The sequence below is a fragment of the Mauremys mutica genome, chromosome 4 (genome assembly GCF_020497125.1).
Source record: "Mauremys mutica isolate MM-2020 ecotype Southern chromosome 4, ASM2049712v1, whole genome shotgun sequence".
Classification (NCBI taxonomy): domain Eukaryota; kingdom Metazoa; phylum Chordata; order Testudines; family Geoemydidae; genus Mauremys; species Mauremys mutica.
In genome coordinates, this window is record NC_059075.1 from 159033660 (window position 1) to 159054412 (window position 20753).

The following is a 20753-nucleotide window of genomic DNA, read 5'->3' on the forward strand; positions in this document are numbered from 1 at the left end:
ATCTTCCAACTAGGTCTAAATAATTATCTTCTCTATTTCCCCTACTCCTACTGTTCATCTAACAATTATGGCACCACAACAAAATTCATGGCATATTTCCCACATCATTTCTCTTTCTTATCCTCTCTTTTGGTCTGTGTCAAGCTTGCCTGTACTTTTCCTTTCATGGGCAGCTTCATCTCCATGTTAGACCAAAACTGTGCTAGATAACCAGTAAGGGCCATCAACTAAACCCTCTTAATCCTAATTTCCCTTGAGGGGCTTTCCCACCTTGGGGACCTTTTTGGGTAAAAGACAAGCTCTTCTTGCCCTATATTCGTCTGACCTTCTGACAACATGGCAACCCTTCAGCATAACTCCTTTCACAAAAGAACAATTTCATATCTAGTGGGGTGATTGTTTTCAATTACTTAACTGTGTATTCACGCTGGTGATGATCAAATGCACAGATAAATGCAGCATGTATGCAACTGACATTTGCAAAATAATACAATGCGAAACTGTCTTCTATGTCAACATTTTATGACTAAAAAAAAACCCTAAATATGCAAGTCAGAATGCATCAATTCTCCGCATGTATAAATCTGTGTGGTATAAATCTGCTCCTTGAACATCTGTTAGATACTTCTTTGTATAATGTATGAGAACATGTAAGTGTGAAATTCATATCTATCTCTCTCTATATATCGATATACAGAGAGAGATAGATAGATCAAAATGGAGAGAAAGAGGGAGATCATCTCTCAGAGCTCATCCAGAGCTCTGTGATAATAATAGAGAGCCCCTGAGGAAGCCAGCCCTGATTACAGAATGGGCCCCACCTGAGAGAAATTAGGTGATTTCAGGTTAACTACTGAGTGGGCCCAGCTGAGGAAGGGCTGGAGGAAACAGAATGCAGGGAGTCAAAAGGTGCCTGCAGGGTGTTGAGTGAGCACCCAGGGAACAGATTGGGAGACCTAGAAGGGAAGGAAAGAGGTGAGGAAGGAAATGGCCCAGGGAAAATGGTAACATGGGTAGAGGATTTGATTGAGCTGTGCAGTACAGAGCCCTGGGCTGGAACCTGGAAGTGAGGTTGGGACTGGATTCCCCCCCCAGCCCCGAGGAAGCGGTGTACAAAGGTAGCTGAGCCCAGAGAGGGGGCTGCAGTCTGAATGTGACCTCGCTGAAGAAGGAGCTGTGGAGAGGCTGGAAGCTTTTTCTTTCTGTTAAAATAGTTTTGAATTTGAGTGTGGCTCGCTGACCCTGGAAGGAACAGGCTAAAGACTGTGCCCTGGCTGGAGGGGTGAGTTATCAGCAAGAAACCAGCCCAGCCCCAGAGTGAGTGTTGACAAGGACACTGTGATGCTCTGCCTGGCCATGAGGAAGCGCATAGTGGTGAGTAAAGCCTGTTCCAAGGCTTTTTCTTACATTCCTTTAACTGCAGCATGTCTACACTTTTGTAGTTTTCCTTGTCCACTCTCTCTTTTCCTACAGCTCCTGGCAAGCACTGAATCCCAGCCCAGGTGTGCAACCAGCTGATGATAGCACCTTTGGCGAACAGTAAATGACTTACTGTTCTTGGCTACTTTTATATTGTGTGACTCCATGTGCTGCTGGACCCCTATCTGCAGAAGGGATTCTTTCAGCAGCAAAGTAACAGGAAGTGATTTACTTTGTCCACATTGGATACAAAGTTAAGGAGGTGGGGAGCCTCACTCCAGGTTGCACTTGCTTTTGACCTTATTCCATAGGTCCTTTGGAAGAAATTTCATACCAAATGAAATCCAAGATTGCCTACCTGGAACTTCTTTTTTTGGATGGGATAAGTACTGCTGGTAAGTCATATAAATATCTGTGCTGCTAAGATTTGAATTTACTTAGCTCCTGGCCTAGCCCAAATTTGATTGTGTGTTTTTTATAATAATAATAATAGGAGATATACCAATCTCCTAGAACTGGAAGGGACCTTGAAAGGTCATTGAGTCCAGCCCGCTGCCTTCACTAGCAGGACCAATTTTTGCCCCAAAATCCCTAAGTGGCCCCCTCAAGGATTGAACTCACAACCCTGGGTTTAGCAGGCCAATGCTCAAACCACTGAGCTATCCCTCCCCCATTATGCAGTTTGTTTGTTCTTATTTTAGATTGTGCTGCCTTGGAACAATAAATAAAGTCCAAACTAGAAGAGGCCCAGTCTGTGCATTAAGGGCAGGCTTGCTCTCTCCTTTATTTTCACTGAGCAGGACTTTCATCCCACAAGTCACCCCCCTGACTTCAGTGGGAAACTTTTACTAATAAGACACTAGAAGTGTGTGCTGTAGCAGCAGTGATCGCTTGTTGCCACATTGTCAAGAGCTCAGTTCCCATTTGGGTGCTTTAGTGAAGCGGACAGACTTTCAAAAGTGCTCCACACCTGCCAGCTCCCACCATTGTAGCCTCCTGAAAATCTGATGCTAAATGTTTGTCAGTACCCTCTTTAAAGTCAGAAGGAATGTGGGCTCTTTTCTGGTCAAGTAGTTCTGAGACATTGTAGCTCAGGTTAATAGAACAGACTTGATTCTGCAATTGAGCTAATTCAAATGATTGTGGTCCCTTGGTGAACTACATTTCCCAGGATTATTTCAACCTAAGATGAGAACTCTTCCTGTTCCCAGGTATGAATTGCAAGCCCTGGAAAGTCTTGATAGAGCATCTTAAGCAGCATAGTGTAGAGCCCATCCAACCAGGTATGCATGGATGTCTAAATGACTCAGTTTCATTAGCCCCGATTTAGCTTCTCCGTCCAAAAACTGTGTAACTTAAATTATCCTGTAATTCTATGTTTTCTTAAATACTCCTTTTTCATCAGCTCACTACCTGTCAGCTTCTCATTTCTGTTAAAATAGTTTTGTATTTGAGTGTGGCTCGCTGACCCTGGAAGGAACAGGCTAAAGACTGTGCCCTGGCTGGAGGGGTGAGTTATCTGCAAGAAACCAGCCCAGCCCCAGAGTGAGTGTTGACAAGGACACTGTGAGGCTCTGCCTGGCCCTGAGGAAGCGCATAGTGGTAAGTAAAGCCTGTTCCAAGGCTTTTTCTTACATTCCTTTAACTGCAGCATGTCTAAAACAACTACACTTTTGTAGTTTTTCCTTGTCCACTCTCTCTTTTCCTACAGCTCATGGCAAGCACTGAATCCCAACCCAGGTGTACAACCAGCTGATGATAGCACCTTTGGGGCGCCGATGGCCGCGGAGCGGCCAGCGGGGGGGCGTCCCGCCGATGGCCGCGGAGCGGCCAGCGGGGGGGCGTCCCGCCGATGGCCGCGGAGCGGCCAGCGGGGGGGCGTCCCGCCGATGGCCGCGGAGCGGCCAGCGGGGGGCGTCCCGCCGATGGCCGCGGAGCGGCCAGCGGGGGGGCGTCCCGCCGATGGCCGCGGAGCGGCCAGCGGGGGGCGTCCCGCCGATGGCCGCGGAGCGGCCAGCGGGGGGGCGTCCCGCCGATGGCCGCGGAGCGGCCAGCGGGGGGCGTCCCGCCGATGGCCGCGGAGCGGCCAGCGGGGGGGCGTCCCGCCGATGGCCGCGGAGCGGCCAGCGGGGGGCGTCCCGCCGATGGCCGCGGAGCGGCCAGCGGGGGGGCGTCCCGCCGATGGCCGCGGAGCGGCCAGCGGGGGGCGTCCCGCCGATGGCCGCGGAGCGGCCAGCGGGGGGGCGTCCCGCCGATGGCCGCGGAGCGGCCAGCGGGGGGGCGTTCCCGCCGATGGCCGCGGAGCGGCCCGCGGGGGGGGCGTTCCCGCCGATGGCCGCGGAGCGGCCAGCGGGGGGGCGTTACCGCCGATGGCCGCGGAGCGGCCAGCGGGGGGGCGTTCCCCCCGATGGCCGCGGAGCGGCCAGCGGGGGGGCGTCCCGCCGAGGGCCGCAGAGCGGCCAGCGGGGGGGCGTCCCGCCGATGGCCGCGGAGCGGCCAGCGGGGGGGCGTCCCGCCGATGGCCGCGGAGCGGCCAGCGGGGGGGCGTCCCGCCGATGGCCGCGGAGCGGCCAGCGGGGGGGCGTCCCGCCGATGGCCGCGGAGCGGCCAGCGGGGGGGCGTCCCGCCGATGGCCGCGGAGCGGCCAGCGGGGGGGCGTCCCGCCGATGGCCGCGGAGCGGCCAGCGGGGGGGCGTCCCGCCGATGGCCGCGGAGCGGCCAGCGGGGGGGCGTCCCGCCGATGGCCGCGGAGCGGCCAGCGGGGGGGCGTCCCGCCGATGGCCGCGGAGCGGCCAGCGGGGGGGCGTCCCGCCGATGGCCGCGGAGCGGCCAGCGGGGGGGCGTCCCGCCGATGGCCGCGGAGCGGCCAGCGGGGGGGCGTCCCGCCGATGGCCGCGGAGCGGCCAGCGGGGGGGCGTCCCGCCGATGGCCGCGGAGCGGCCTGCGGGGGGCGTCCCGCCGATGGCCGCAGCGCGGCCCGCGGGGGGGCGTCCCGCCGATGGCCGCGGAGCGGCCAGCGGGGGGGCGTCCCGCCGATGGCCGCGGAGCGGCCAGCGGGGGGGCGTCCCGCCGATGGCCGCGGAGCGGCCAGCGGGGGGGCGTCCCGCCGATGGCCGCGGAGCGGCCAGCGGGGGGGCGTCCCGCCGATGGCCGCGGAGCGGCCAGCGGGGGGGCGTCCCGCCGATGGCCGCAGAGCGGCCAGCGGGGGGGCGTCCCGCCGATGGCCGCGGAGCGGCCAGCGGGGGGGCGTCCCGCCGATGGCCGCGGAGCGGCCAGCGGGGGGGCGTCCCGCCGATGGCCGCGGAGCGGCCAGCGGGGGGGCGTCCCGCCGATGGCCGCGGAGCGGCCAGCGGGGGGGCGTCCCGCCGATGGCCGCGGAGCGGCCAGCGGGGGGGCGTCCCGCCGATGGCCGCAGAGCGGCCAGCGGGGGGGCGTCCCGCCGATGGCCGCGGAGCGGCCAGCGGGGGGCGTCCCGCCGATGGCCGCGGAGCGGCCAGCGGGGGGGCGTCCCGCCGATGGCCGCGGAGCGGCCAGCGGGGGGGCGTCCCGCCGATGGCCGCGGAGCGGCCAGCGGGGGGGCGTCCCGCCGATGGCCGCGGAGCGGCCAGCGGGGGGGCGTCCCGCCGATGGCCGCGGAGCGGCCCGCGGGGGGGCGTCCCGCCGATGGCCGCGGAGCGGCCAGCGGGGGGGCGTCCCGCCGATGGCCGCGGAGCGGCCAGCGGGGGGGCGTCCCGCCGATGGCCGCGGAGCGGCCAGCGGGGGGGCGTCCCGCCGATGGCCGCGGAGCGGCCAGCGGGGGGGCGTCCCGCCGATGGCCGCGGAGCGGCCAGCGGGGGGGCGTCCCGCCGATGGCCGCGGAGCGGCCAGCGGGGGGGCGTCCCGCCGATGGCCGCGGAGCGGCCAGCGGGGGGGCGTCCCGCCGATGGCCGCGGAGCGGCCAGCGGGGGGGCGTCCCGCCGATGGCCGCGGAGCGGCCAGCGGGGGGCGTCCCGCCGATGGCCGCGGAGCGGCCAGCGGGGGGGCGTCCCGCCGATGGCCGCGGAGCGGCCAGCGGGGGGGCGTCCCGCCGATGGCCGCGGAGCGGCCAGCGGGGGGGCGTCCCGCCGATGGCCGCGGAGCGGCCAGCGGGGGGGCGTCCCGCCGATGGCCGCGGAGCGGCCAGCGGGGGGGCGTCCCGCCTCTCATCTCTTCTAATAGGTCCAGGGTTGTTGTAGAAGGAGGACTCTTACACAAGGAGACCCTTTCTGGTGGGCGCAGGGAGGACTGGCTTCCTCAGAGACAGTAGTTCCAACTAAGTATAGGGAAAAACTCTGGAGCTTAGCCCACGATCACCCTAGTGGCCATGCTGGGGTGAACAGGACCAAAGACCATTTGGGGAAGTCATTCCGACTGGGAGGGAATCAGCAAGGACATTTTTACCTATCTCTGGTGTCATGAGGTGTGCCAGAGAGTGGTAAAGCCCAAGACGAGGTCAAGGCCCCTCTTCAGCCACTCCCCATGATTGAGGTTCCATTTCAGCATGTAGCTGTAGATATTCTGGGTCCTTTCTCTAAGAAGACATCCAGAGGAAAGCTGTACATACTCACTTTCATGGCCACAATGCCAGGGCTGGTGTCGGCTGTGGCCGCAAGGCCAGGGCCGGCGCCTGAACCATCTGAACTGAGGAGTCTGCTACAACTTTGACTTAAGGGGCACGTGGCTTTCAGCTCATACAGTCAAGGCTCTTACACTAAGATTCAAATGTCCAAGGTTCAATCCTGCCCACTGAAAACTAGGGCCTGTCAGTGTTACAAGTGGGGGCTCATCTGAGATGTCAACTGGGAAGTTTTTGAAGCTCAGAATGTCCGTCAACATGTCCTCTCTCAGAAGTACACCCACAGGTGTTTTACCTCTTCCAGGGGCCGTGTAGATCAGGGGTGGCCAACCTGTGGCTCTAGACCCACGTGCGGCTCTTCAGAAGTTAATATGCGGCTCCTTGTATAGGCACCGACTCTGGGGCTGGACCTACAGGTGCCAACTTTCCAATATCCAGGGGGGTGCTCACTGCTCAACCCCTGGCTCTGCCACAGGCCCTGCTCCCACTTCACCTCTTCCTGTCCCATCCCCTGAGCCTGCCGTGCCCTCGATCCTCCCCCCTCTCACCCAGAGCCTCCTGCACGCCACAAAACAGCTGATCGGGAGGTGAGGGGAAGGCGGGGGAGACGCTGATCGACAGGGCTGCCGGTGGGGGGGAGACACTGGGAGCAGGGTGGGGGAGCTGATGGGAGGCTGCTGAGTATAACTGTGGCTCTTTGGCAATGTATATTGGTACATTCTGGCTCCTTCTCAGGCTGACGTTGTCCATCTTGGTGTAGATTATAACATGCAAACACTTTGCCCAGGATTCTAACACCCTAGTGCTATTTACTTCAACACACAGAAAATACACAGATTGGGACCAAAATTGTAAACTCTACATGCAATTCCCTGTCTCAGTTTCCTCAACACACCAAACCATTCCATGGGCCTGGATTAGGGTCACTTGGTGTCATCCAACATCCTTCTGTTGCAATGCATCACTTATATGCACAAAAACCCAGCCTTCTCCCCCGGCTCAGATAACCTTACCTTGGCCAGTTTATCCCCTGCCTTCCTCTGCCCCAACTGTCCTGTGGCTCTTCCCCCAGTGATTTCTTTTAGAACCTTTTGTTCTCTGTCAACCTTCAGGAACTTTCCACTCCTAACCCCCATTCTCCTTAACATCAACTTGGCCAAACTGCTTCCCTACTTAGCATAAGTATGTTTCCCATTGTCCTCAGCCTAGTGGGTACCTGCTGTAGGTCCTGTCCATCAGGATGGATACGCATAGAAAGAGGTTTCCTATGATTAGGAAATTTCATGACGACAACTTCATAATATCAACTAGGATTCACAAGTCTTACAGACAGACCCCCCCACCCCCACCCGACATGCACACAAACAAATAAAGACACACAAATCAGGCTTCTGTACACTCAAGTCAGCAATTCTATCCCTCAATTTTCTGACCAACTGGTGTCACCCCTCCACACCCTCCAAATCAGGCTTGTGTGCTCCTTGCCACCAACAACCAATTTGGTGTACAGAATGTATTAAACTTTCAGAATTAACATGAACAATGCCTACAAATTACCTAAAGCCAACATTTAAAATGATAGTAATAAACCTGCTGGTGGCATCAGATCTAGTGAGGATCTACCTCTCTACCAACTTCTAGTGGTGGATAGTAATTCTGAAAATACTACTTGGCACTGAAAGGACGGGGGCAGGGAATCTAACAGGACCAGAACTGAGACAGATGCAAGGCCATGCAAGTTCATAATTATACAGCCCGAAAATAACACTAAGGTTTAATAACGCTTAAAGATACTCATATTTTGGATTTCTAATGCTGAAAGATGTTATTCTTTATTCTTTGGCACCAAGAAATGCATTTTTCCACAGTATTTGCTCAATTCTTAACCATCTACCTGTGACGTGTGTTAAAATGACCGTTTGACATGTAGCAACTCGCAATAGCTCCACTCTACATGAATTTCTGCTTATGTGACCTTGATGTATATTAGAGTTAGGTGTCACTAGCATTGCAGCTCTTGCCGCTGGCGGGCGTGTATCATTGTGGCTGATTTATTGCATATCAAAGTTGTGGAGTGGGTCATCTTGACTCTACCTCGCAAACTGAAAAAAAAATTTCACTCAAATATTTATTTTTGCAGTAAATTAAAGATTTGACATATTAATAAATTCTCAGAAGTGTAGAGAAATGAATTATAATTCATATTCCTTCCGTACGCACACAGGAATTGAAATGATGATGACATCATCCTTATTTTATTTGTATTTTTTTTTCATTTTTTTCTTTCTTTTTTTTAATTTTATTTTTTTCCTCGAATTTGGAACCCCATTTAACTTGGCGTCCTAGGTGACCGCCTAGTTCACCTATATGAACGGGCCACCCCTACACACTCTCTCTCTCTCTTTCATTCCTTCCTGTGATGGGGTGTTTACCCCACTGTTGCCTGGAAAGGGTTGATGCAGACTGGCTGAATGAGGGAGCCCACCTGAGGAGGAACAAGCTGGACTGGGACTATAAAGACACGAGATTGGAAGCAAAAGGACTGGTAGGAAACTCTGTAGTTCCAGCCTTGGAGAAGGGAGGTCTGGTTGGGCTAGCAAACCTGGAGTAAGGAGAAGCTAGGGCTCAGGAAAAGGCAGGAAGGTTCTAGAAGAGACCAGACCTTGACTGTTGACTAGTGGGTCCCTAAGCTGGAACCTGGAGGAGGGTGGACCCAGGTTTCCCTGCCAGCCACTGAGAGAGTGGCATGATGAAGCAGTGAATGGGAAGACTGCCTAGGGCTGCTGGTAAAGACAGACTTTCCCACCCAGGAGGTCTGCTCTGGGGTCTTCCGTGGCCCCGCTCCCCTGACCAAAGCGCCGGCTGGAGCACGGCAAGCCCCGCGGCCCCGGCTGGAGCTCCGACCAGAGCACGGCAAGCCCTACCCTGCAGCCCTGCTACCCCAGGGCTCTGGGGGCTATTTAAATGGCCACTGCTGCCCCCCCTGCCTGCAGCCAGCTCTGCACCCTATGCCCACAGCCAACCCCTGCCAAACCCCCAGCCCTGTCTCCAGCCAACCCCTGCCACACCCCCCTGCAGCCCTGTCCAAAGCCAGCCAGCCCCACACACACCTCTGCCTGCACTGCACGCCCTGCCTGCACCCAGCCCCGCACCCCCCTGCCCTGTCTCCAGCCAACCCCTGCTGCACCCCCCTGCCTGAAGCCAGCCAGTCCCGCACTCCCCTGTCTCCAGGGAGCCCTGCACCCCTTGCCCTGCCTGCAGCCAGACCCTGCCTCCAGCCAGCCCCATGTCCACTGCTGCCCTGCAGTTCCCAGGGCAGTAACCCTGCACACCTGCTTCAGTGAGGGGGGCAGGGAGCAGCTGGGACTCACATATGTGCACACCCCAGGGAGTGGTGGGGACCCACCCATGTGAACCGGCCGTCATGAATAACCCATCAACAGCACATATGATGCAATGTACATAATATATCATTGTATTATTTATATAGCTATGGAAAGCAAATAGCACATGGAAGAAATTAGAGGCTTTTTTTTTTTTTTACACTTTTTTTAGTCATCCCTCCCAGGGCCCCGCCCTTCCTAAAGCCGGCCCTGCTCCTGATTCGCAACCCCATGGACCAGGCGGCAGCTAGTCCTGAGCAGGAGCCCAGATGGTTACGTTGTGCGGCAGAAACTGCAACTGGTTGCAAAACGGGAGGGTTTCGCAATGTGTCGTTACACCGGCAGGAGATCGGCGCTGCCGGCAGCCTCGGGAGCTGCGGGGCAGGGCCCGGCCAACCTGCCGCCGGAGGCGCTGAGGGAGCCTGGGAGACTCTCGGATCAGGCCCGTGGTCCGGAAGGGGAGCCCGGCTGGGCTCCGAGAAGATGGTTTCCCCCAGCAGGGTGATCGCACCAGCTGCTGGGTTTAATCCGGTTCAGTCTCAGCGGGCTGGTTTCTCAGCCCCAGGAGTCAGCGGTGAAGAGATCTGCAGGCCCCACACAGAGCTCAGGAAAGCAGCCGGGATCCCCTGACATCCCCAGGCAGGTGTCCCAGCCCAGAGGAAGCGCAGAGGCCTTGGAGGGCTGTCCGAGGCAGCGCCCCAGAGGCAGCCCTGTTGAACGAGGTGCGCGCTCAGCAAGGGGCGTGACACCAACGCTTGGGATTTCGATCACACGCATCCAGTGGTGAGCTGCCAAAATACTAACAACCGGTTCCCTCCTCCTCACCCCAGGAGGGGGGTCATGCCCCCCCCGGGGGACTCCTGCCCCATCCAACCCCCCCATGTTCCTTGACAGCCCCCCCCACCGGGACCCGTGCCCTATCCACCCCCCTTCCCTCCCCCTGTCTGCCCCTTGCCACCCCATCCAACCCCTTCTCTCATTGCTGATGGCACCCGGGGACCCCCACCCTATCCAACCACCCCTTCTCTCTGTCCCTGGAATCCTTACCCCTGACTGCCCCCCACCGCCCCATCCAACCCCTGCTCCTTCCTGACTGCCCCCCCGACCCTTGCCCCCATTCAATCCCCCTGTTCCCTGCCCTCTGACCGCCCCAACACTAATCCACCCCCCAACTCCCCTGCCCTCTATCCAACACCCGCTCCCTGTCCCCTTACCGTGCTGCCTGGAGATGGGGGCCCAGCTGGGCTGGGGCTGGAGCCACCCGGCCGACATCGGGGCTCGGGCAGGAACCGCAACCGCGCCGCCCGGCCGGACCCCGGGGCCGGACCCAGGGCAGGAACCGCAACCCCGGAGCCGCGCCGCCTGGCCGGACCCCGGGGCAGGAACCGGAGCCGCGCCGCCGGGCCGGACCCCGAGGCAGGAACCGGAGCCGCGCCATCCAGCCGGACCCCGGGGCCGGGGCAGGAGGCGTGCCGCCTGGCCGAGCTCACGGCAGGACCCGGGGGCCGGGGCAGGAGCCGCGCCACGCTGCCCTGCCCGGCGAGGTCGCAGCTGGACCCTGGGGGCCAGGAGCCGCGCCACGCCGCCCTGCCCCAGGGTCGGCCGCGACCTCACCGGGCAGCGCGGTGCCTGGAGCCCTCCTCCCGCTAGCGCCCCCGGCCTCCAGCGTTGGCCCCAGCTCAAACTCACCTGCAGGAAGCCTCTGCTTTCTTCTCAGCCCTCCCAGGCTTCCCGCGCGAACAGCTGATTCGCGGGAAGCTGGGGAGGGGGAGGAGAAGCCGGAGGAGCTTCAGCAGAGGAGGCGGAGTGAGGTGAGCTGGGGCCGGGGGAAGGGCAGGGAGCTGCTAGAGTTTTAGTTAAATTTAAAAGCCCTTTTGGAACTAGTTGTTCCTCCAGGAACAACCGGTTCTAAACGGGCTTCTAAATTTAACAACCGGTTCGCGCGAACCGGCTGCAGCTCACCACTGCACGCATCAACATAAAAGCTCCCAACTCCCGGAGTCCTGGGATTGGGGGAGAATTTCAGTTGTTTTTTAAAGTCATTCTGTAGCCCAGGTGGCTGAGAAGAAAATCATGAAAACGTGACCCCAGACGTTTGAAAGCCCAGCAGACTGCGAACGAGACCACAACAGGCATTAGAACGGCTGTGCCTCATGGGGATCCAGGCGAGCGTTAGTGTCCAAACTGGAGTCCCTTAAGCAAGCTCGACCCAGAAATACACCTCACAGCAGCGTGTTATGAGCCCTGGGGCTCAGACGTGGCTCTGATCCTGCCCAGCCTGGTCTCCCCTGCCGGGGATTGATCTCAGCCAGCGTCCGGCCCCCACGGCCCCTTTGGGCGGTGACGCTATCTGGGGTAATGACGGTGACGCCAGCTGGCTAGAGAACGGGAAGTGGGCACAGGCTGGGTTGCAGGCTGGAGGGTTTGCAGACAGTGGCTCCGGGTGTCGAGCTGTGCCCAGGCCGGGTGGGGAGCTGAGAACAGGCCCGCTCGGTGCATGGCACAGGCCCACAAGCACTGGCAGCACAGGGGCGGGGGGCAGGAACACCCACGAGATGACAGGGGCAGGTCACACGTCTCCGTGCCAGTGTGTCAGGCTGTGTGGTCTCCCTGGGGCAGGGTGTTCTCACGCCGCTCAGGCCACCACACCTCCCCCAGCCTCCCGTGCCGCAGGCGGCCTGGAGAGCCCCTTCCCCCCGCAGCAGGCCCACATCTGGGGGAGGGGCTCTGCCCTGCCACCCCCTGCCTCCAGCTGGTCCAGCCCCACCCCACGGACCCTCCAGCCTTACCCGGGCACAGCCCCACAGGGCCGACTTTTCCTGCTGTCTCCCTCCTTGTGCCCTGGAACTCACCGGCTGGTTTCTACAGCCTAGTTCTGCTGTCCCCACAAACAGTGCTTCTAAGGGCACCAGAGCTGCCGGCCTGGGGCCGACCCTGGGACGTCTGGCCCAGCACCCGGTCTCTGATGGTGGCCTGGACCAGCACTGGCTGGAGGACCAGCTCCTTGCTTAGCGTGGGGACCAGTGTTTACTTTGTGCAGGGGCTTCTTTGTTTACACTGATGGGAGATAATGCTGCCCGCTTCTTATTTCTAAAGAGAGCTACAGCACTCGACCCAAGGTTTAAGAATCTGAAGTGCCGTCCAGGGACGAGGTGTGGAACTGCTTTCAGAAGTCTTAGAAGAGCAACACTCTGATACAGAACTGAACCCCCAACAAGAAAATCAACCTTCTGCTGGTGGCATCTGACTCAAGTGATGGAAATGAACATGCATCGGTTGCACGGCTCCGGATTGTTATCAAGCAGAACCCGTCATCAACAAGGAAACTGTGGAGGGGATGTGTGGGAAAGGGGTGGGGGTGAGGGTCCAGCGCTTACCTGGGGCTCATAGGCAGGGTGGGGCGGGAGTGTCCGTGTGCTGCTACCCCAGGCCCTGCCCCCGCAGCGTCCCATTGGCAGTAGGACCCTTGGGGCGGGAGCAGCGCGCGTGGACACAGACCCGACCCACCCTGCCCAGGGGCCGCAGGGAGGGGCCGGCAGCCACGTGGCGTGAGCAGGCAGGGAGCTGCTCAGCTCTGCTGCGCTGCCGGTGGGGGGTGGGGGTCCTGGGGCGTTTTAAATAGGAGTGGGAGGGGGAGCACCCGGGGGCAGAAGCCGGGCCAGGGGAGAGACCCGGCCTCTAACATTGCTGGAGCCAGGCCCAGGCCAGGAATATTGCTGGTGCCCAGGCACCACGGGCCCACAGACCTCGCCGCCCATGCTTATAAGCAAACAAAGCACCTGGGGTTAGCACCGGGGAGTCCACAGGCCATAGGAAATAGACAGAAATAACCCCAGTCGCGGCTTTCTAAACGTTCCTGATCTGCTAACACACCTGGGGGTTCCAGAGAAGTCGTTCTAGGTGCGAGCTGATGAGCTACGCTCAGACCTGGCTTAAAGCTCCTCACAGCGTAACTGCTCCCTGTTCCCCTCTATCCCGGAGAACCACAACAGAGAGAGGGGAAGTTATTTCCCCATTTTACAACGTTCTCGCCCTCCCACTGGCTCTTCTGGTCAGGCGCCCACCCCCTTCCCTTACCTGGGGGGCTTTGTTAACATTTACAGGTAAAGCCAGCAGAGAACAGCCACCAAGAGGGACTTTATAGCTACTGGCTGGCTGGGTGTCCATCAAAGGGAGCTACGCCCCCCCCTTCATTTATCACGGGGGGAAGGAGTGCTCAGCAGAGGGGTGGGATCGGGTTAGTGCCCTATTGAGGTGGAGAGACATAACAGTTACCCCCCAACCTGGCAATCACCCAAAGCCCAGTACTGGAGCAGGGGGGAATTTTTCCATTGAAATGTTTTTCTTGATCCACGTTTTCCATTTTCTGCAGAAGCCAAAAGCCAGGAAATGGGCCGGTTTCCAACCACACCGTTTCTTTGTTTCGCTTTGTCATCAAAAAACTGCAACGTTTTGGTGGGAAATTTCAAAAAGAGAAAAACAATTTTTCAGCATTTCCACAGGAAAAAGAATTGTTTTCCAGCTGGTTCTGCTACAGCCCCCACCCCTGTTTCCTTATTCCACCTCCCGTTCTCCCTCCGCAGTGTGTGGTGTCTTTCTGACGTTCATTAATCTTTTCTCTCCTTTGCCATGTGGCTCGTCCGTCCTGTGTCCCAAACCCGAGCTCGCAGCACGTGGGCCCGGAGAAGCCGTGCAGCCCCCTGTGCGCAGGCCTGGCCCTACGTGTGCTGCTGGCTCACAGGTGCATCCCCCGCGGGTCCATGGTACAGCTGACGCCCCTTGATGGGCCATGGAGCAGCCAGGCCGTGCTGCTGCCAGTGGGTCGGGGGTGTCACCAGACACGCAGCACAGGGTTGGAAAGACAGAGACACCCCTCCCCACCTGTAACTCACCATGCACAGGGGATACAACCATAGAAACAAGCTGACCATACCTGGCAAGTCCTGACATTTTGCTGACATTGGGCACGGCGTCTCTCGGCAGATTCCTCGCAGTGATAGAATATTAATTAATTAATAATAGGATAAAGTCAGAGGCGCAAACTTTTCCCAGCACCAGTGGGCGCTCATGCCCCCCTAGCCCCAGCCCCGCCCCGACTCCACCCCTGCCCCCTCCCATACCAACCCCTTCCCCAAAGTCCCCGCCCCAACTCTGCCCCCTCCCTGCCCCTATTGGATCCCTTCCCCAAATCCCCACCCCGGCCCCGCCTCTCCCCCCCGCGCACCGCATCCCCCCTCCTCCCCCCTCCCTCCCAGTGCTGGCAAGTGACGTGCTCAGGGGAGGAGGCGGAGGTGAGCTGGGGCAGGGACAGGGCCGGCTCTAGACCCCAGCGCACCAAGCAGGCGCGTGGGGCGGCCCTTTCCCTGGGGGGCGGCATTTGGCTCCGGTGGACCTGCCGCAGGCGTGCCTGCGGCAGGTCCACCGGAGCCGCGGGAAGAGGGGACCCGCTGCGGGACCGGGGATGGGCGGCGCAGCGACTGCGCTGCTTGGGGCGGCCTCATTTCTAGTGCCGCCCCTGGGCAGGGAGCTGCTGGGGGGTGCAGAGCACCCACCAATTTTTCCCCGTGACGGAGTTGGTGCCTATGGATAAAGCGTCTCCCATGTGCCATGCAGCGGCCCAGCTTGTTTAATGATCTCTTAGCGCCGTGCAGGAGAACAGCGACGACGAGCCAGCAGAACTCACTGCTACAGGACGTCGCGGCAGCCGAGGGGGTCAGAAAACCAGGGGAGGTTTATAGGGATAATGAGAACATCCCGAGGTCTGTTAGGAGCACAATGGCCTGAGGGCTCCAGATCTTCATGCTTCAGGGCTCTAAACCTAAGCTCCTTGCAAGCTGCTATCAAGGGCCGCGAAGGTAGGGAGAGGTGCCTCTCACCCGGCCTGAGCGTCTACATCAGGAGAGGGCTGGGGGGAGACTTCTCTCCCTGCCACAGCCCTGGGGCAGCCTGCACCCCAAGCCCCTCATCCCTGCCCTCCCAGAGCCCCCCCCACCTCAATCCTCTGCCCCATCTCTGAGCCCCCTCTCATGCCCAGAACCCCTCATCCCCAGTCCCACCCCAGAGCCTGCACCCCCAGCCAGAGCCCTCATCCCCCCCCCTGCACTCCAACCCTCTGCCCCGGCCCTGAAACCCTCATCCCTGAGCCCACATCCACAGCCCAGGGCTGACCGGGGGGCGGGGGAGGGAAGTGGGGCAATTTGCCCCAGGCCCTGCAGGGGCCCCCAGCCCCACGAGAATGTCTGAGGCTCCCCCGGCCTGGACAGCGCTGCAGCGGCGTGGCTCCCGTGGGGCCTGAGCTCCTCCCACTGAGTCAGAGCCGCGTGGTAAAGGGACGGGGCTGTGAGCTCCGGTCCCGCCGGAGCCACACGGCTGCAGCGCTGTCCCGGGCCAGGGCAGCTCCTGGACGTGGGGCGCGGAGGCTCCGAGAGGGGAGAGGCGGCGGTAACCCAGGAGCGGCCCTGGACAGCGCTGCTGGGGGGGCGGTCAGGGGACGGGGAACGGGGGGTTGGATCGTGGGCGTTCCGGGGTCTGTCAGGACTCGGCAGGGGGGTGGATAGGAGTAGGGGCAGTCAGGGGATAGGGAGCAGGGGGGTTGGGTGGGGTCCCGGGGTGGTGGTTGCGGGGGGCGGTGAGGGGACAAGGAGCAGGGTGGGTTGGGGATTCTCAGAGGGGCTGGTGGGGGGTAGGAAGTGGGTGGGGGTTGGATGGGGGCAGGGCCAGGCTGTCTGGGAGGCCCAGCCTGCCCTACCCTAAAGCTCATTCAGCAGTTTGAGGCTTGCAGAAGAGCCGAGCTGTTAGCTTTTCCATTAGGGCTGCCGTCCCTTTCACTTCTCAAATGTCAAGTTATAGTCTGTATTTAATTCCAGTGCCATCGGGAGATTCATGTCAGGGGAGGGGAGCTTCATTTCAAATTAGCCACTTTAGAGTAACAGTGATAGAGCCAAGAGAGCCACGGGGGAGGGATCACATGAAAAGAGCAATATCCTACACCACCTACCTCCTTCCCAACCTACCAAGGGAGACCCCCCTCCCCTGCATTCCCCGAGGCTCCAGAGGGGTTAATTCAGGGATTCTCAAACTTTTGTCCTGGTGACCCTTTCACATAGCAACCCTCTGAGGTGCGACCCCCCCTTATAATTTGAAAACACTTTTTTATATATTTAACACTATTATAAATGCTGGAGGCAAAGCAGGGTTTGAGGAGGAGGATGACAGCTCACGACCTCCAGTAATAACCTTGTGACCCCCTGAGGGGTCCCGACCCCCAGTTTGAGACCCCCTGGGTTAATTTAATTTTAGCACCCTGTGTCCATTCACATGCATGTGCCATTTTGAGCTTTTCAGTTTTGACAACATAGGCTCATCCCAGATCCTGGAACAAGCTCAAATGCTCAGTTCGTGGAGAATGTACATAAGCTGAACTAAAGACAAACCCACAGTAACCGTCTCCAGTTTGTGAGGGACCCCAGGGAGCCAGTCTCTAGGAAACAGATAAATACATGGAGGTTAAGTCCATTAATGGCTATTAGCCAGGCTGGGTAAGGAATGGTGTCCCTAGCCTCTGTTCGTCAGAGGATGGAGATGGATGGCAGGAGAGAGATCACTTGATCATTGCCTGTTAGGTTCACTCCCTCTGGGGCACCTGGCATTGGCCACTGTTGGCAGACAGGACACTGGGCTGGATGGACCTTTGGTCTGACCCAGTCTGGCTGTTCTTATGTTCTAACCTAAATGAACCTAAAGTTATGGAGACAGATATGAGTCAAGGAAGCCAGCAGAGTATCAGAAACCTGGAAAAATCTCTGCCTGGATGGGCTCAGGCGTTTGGTCACAAGCTGAGGTGGTTCAAAAGCTGTGGATTTTTTTTAAGCAGAATTTTTTATTGTTTCTTTAAACAATCAAACCCAGCAAGCAGCAAATATTTGGCCACACACTTCTTAAACCCCAAACCACATTCAGGTTTTGGCAGACTAATTGCAGCTTTTCAATTAAAAAAAAACACAACACATTTTGAAGGAAAGCAGACGTCCATGATTTTTTCTGCTTTTTAAAAACTCCTAGTTTTCGATCCAGAAAGTTTTGATGGAAAATATTTGTCCAACCCTTGTAATGAGCTTTAGTGCCTTTGTTGGGGACTTTAACCCCGACAGCGAAATTCGTTGTCTGATCACAGAGAGACAGGCAACACCAGCAAGGTCCGATCAAAAGCCCTTTATTGACAAGTGCACGCATCAATAAAGGGCAGCTCGTCTTCAGTGAGAACCAGCCTGCCCTTTACAACTTAGTATTAGCCTATATAGACAGATTTATTACGTCATACATCACTCACTTGAGCAAAACCCACCCCCCTTTGTTTAACAACTTAAAACTAGACACTTTTAATATACACACATGCCTAGACTTTATGTCTACAACTTTAGATTATTAATTATATCTTAACAACACCCAAAAGTTAAAAATACAGGGGAGTTTTAAACAAACCTATAACTCAACCAGAGAGTTAGAATCTGAACCGTGGGATGCTAGAGTTCCTTATCAGTTCTTCAAACACTGTCCTTAGCACAGCTAATGGTAAGCCAGGAACGCAATCCCTGGCTTATCTCAGGCTTATCTCACGTTTTCCAGGGCTCTGTAAAACAATGCTTCTTCTCAGTACTTTTCCACTCTGGGATTACCCAGAAACCTCTGTTAGCCTGACTTCAGTCAGGTTGGCATAACTGGTTTTGTGCTACATCTTTATTCAGGCCTAACACCTTTTAGCACTAGCTGATGCTGAGAACCAGTGATACTTTGTAAAGAAGTTTTCTCAAAACAAGATGCGGAAGGTTTTTAAATGTTTTATTTTTCCCAGGGTGGCCCAGGGGGGTTGGCAAGTGGGGCAGTTTGCCCTGGGCCCCACAGGGACCCCCACGAGAATACAGCATTCTATAGTATGGCAACTTTTTTTTATGGAAGGGGCTCCTGAAATTGCTTTGCCCCAGACCCCCTGAATCCTCTGGGCGGCCCTGCCCCAGCCAGAGGCCTAACCCCCCAGCACCCCAAACCTCTGCCCCAGCCCTGAGCCCCCTCCCACACTCTGAACCCCTCGGCCCCACCCCCGCCACACACCACCTCCGTACTGGTGCACATCACGAAGTTCATTCCGCACATGGACGTAACGCTGCTCTGACACCACCTCTACCTATTGGCGGTCAGGAGGAAATGTCGAACAAGGGCGAGTTATTCCATTAGGGTCCTTGGAGGTGTTGCTGAAGCAGCTGGTGATGACAAGTGACTGAGCTGGAGGGACCCACCCCAGCCTGCAGACAAGACGGGAAGCCCCCGGGAGAGGCAAAGCTAAATAAGCCGAGCAATGGCCGTCAGGATGCCACGGAGCTGGCAGCTCACAGGAGCTTTAGGGGCTCAGTGTTGCCCCCGTTGTCGTGCCAGCAGGGCTCGAAGACGGGGTAGACGGGCTTGTCGAAGGAGGTGTGGAAAGTGTAGATGTGGGTCAGTGTGTTGGGGTGATCGGCGTTGAAGAAGGAGACCTCCCCATCCTCCCAGTCCAGGTAGACCCCAATCTTCTCAGGTTGGGGAGAGATATCCAGGGGCCATGGGTTGGTGTCAAATATCCAGTACTTCTTCCCGGCCTTCTGCTGGTCGTAGCCGATCATCCAATAGCCGGCAGTGCAGACCTTGCTAGGAGGCAATGGCCAAAACTCCACGCTGAACAATGGCCCCTGCCTCTTGGCTCGGTCTGAGACGACCCCCAGGTTCCAGCGCCGCTTCTGGCCCACGAACACCTCCCAGTAGTGCCGCCCCGTGCTGAAGCTCTGCCGGGCCACCACGCAGTTCGCCGTGTCGAATCTCTTATGGCTGGAGTCAACAGATCTTTCTTCACTATCACATGTCACCTCCTTCCCATTCTTCGAGATCATCAGGTTGCGATGAGCCGTGTCCGGGTCCAGAGATAAAACTTCCTTCTCTGGAAAATACAAAGGGATGGAGAGCCAGGACTCCTGGGTTCTCTCCCTGGCTCTGGGAGGGGAGGGGGAAGGGGAGTGGGCTGGGAGCCAGGACTCCTGGATTCTCTCCCCAGCTCTGGGAGGGGAGTGGTGCCTAGTGGTTAGCGCAGGGAGAGGGGGCTGGGAGCCAGGACTCCTGGGTTCTAGTCACAGATTCCAAGGCCAGAAGGGGCCACTGTGAACACCTAGTCTGACCTCCTGTGTAGCACTGGCCACAGAACTGCCCTGGAACATAATAATTCCTAGGGCAGATCTTTTAGGAAAACCTTTCAATCTTGATTTAAAAAGTTGTCCTTGATGGAGAACCTACCCCAGCCCTTGGAAAGTTGTTCCAATGGTTAGTTCCCCTCAGTGCTATAACTTTGTGCCTTATTCCCAGTCTGAATTTATCTAGCTCCTACTTCCAGCCATTGCATCATGCTAGACCTCCCTCTCTAGACTAAAGAGTCCATTATTAAATATCTGTTCCCCATGTAGGTACCGATAGACTGGGATCAAGTCACCCCTGGACCTTCTCTTTGTTAAGCTAAGCAGACAGAGCTCCTGGAGTCTCTCACTCTAAGGGAGGTTTCTAATCCTTCCATCATTCCCGTGGCTCTTCTCCGACCCCTCTAATTTATCAACCTCCTGCTTGAACTGTGGGCACCAAAACTGTACGCGGGATCCCAGCAGCAGTCGCACCAGTGCCCAACATTGAGGGAAAATCACCTCTCTGCTCCTACTGCAGATTCCTGTTTATCCACCCCAGAATGGCATTAGCTGTTCTGTCCCCAGCGTCACACGGGGAGCTCCTGGCCAGCTCTTGCGCAGAAGGTGTGGGGCGGGGGGGTATTTTGGAGAATCACAGAACTGTAGGGCTGGGAGGGGCGCGGTATCTGTTTATTCCCATCCCAGCTTCTTTGAGCTGTGTCCCAATCACATCCCATGCTGAGCAGGGTTCGGCTAGGATACTACGTGGGCAGACCTCGGAGGAAAAGAGGGTGCTGCAGGGAGCGGGACAGGGCTGTGGTAGGGGGCGCTGTGCAGTGGGGCTGGGGGATCAGCAGGGGGCGCTCTCCCCTGGCGGCCAGGGCTGGCCCCAATGCCCCAGTGCGGCGCTAGGGGGCGCCGTGCTGCAGGGAGCACCATTTCTGCATCAGGCTACGATTTTGTCATGCATGTTTTTTGTAAAAGTCATGGACAGGTCGTGGGAAATAAACAATCAATCACGGAAGCCTGCATAGTTGCCGACTTCTAATGGCGCCGGCAGGTGCTCAACTCACCTCTGCCCCGACTCCACCCCTGCCTCGCCCCCTCCTGCCCCCATTTCAAACCCTTCCCCAAAGTCCCCACCCCCAACTCCACCCCCTTCCC

The 20753-nt window shown here is 57.9% G+C and overlaps 1 long non-coding RNA gene across 1 annotated transcript; it reads left to right on the plus strand.

The window, feature by feature from the left end:
- Positions 1–1297: 1297 nt before the first annotated feature.
- On the plus strand, positions 1298–12224 carry LOC123368150. Its single transcript, XR_006578705.1, has 4 exons — positions 1298–1374; positions 8465–8558; positions 9569–10179; positions 11447–12224. It is a non-coding gene; the product is annotated as an uncharacterized LOC123368150 (long non-coding RNA).
- Positions 12225–20753: the final 8529 nt, after the last annotated feature.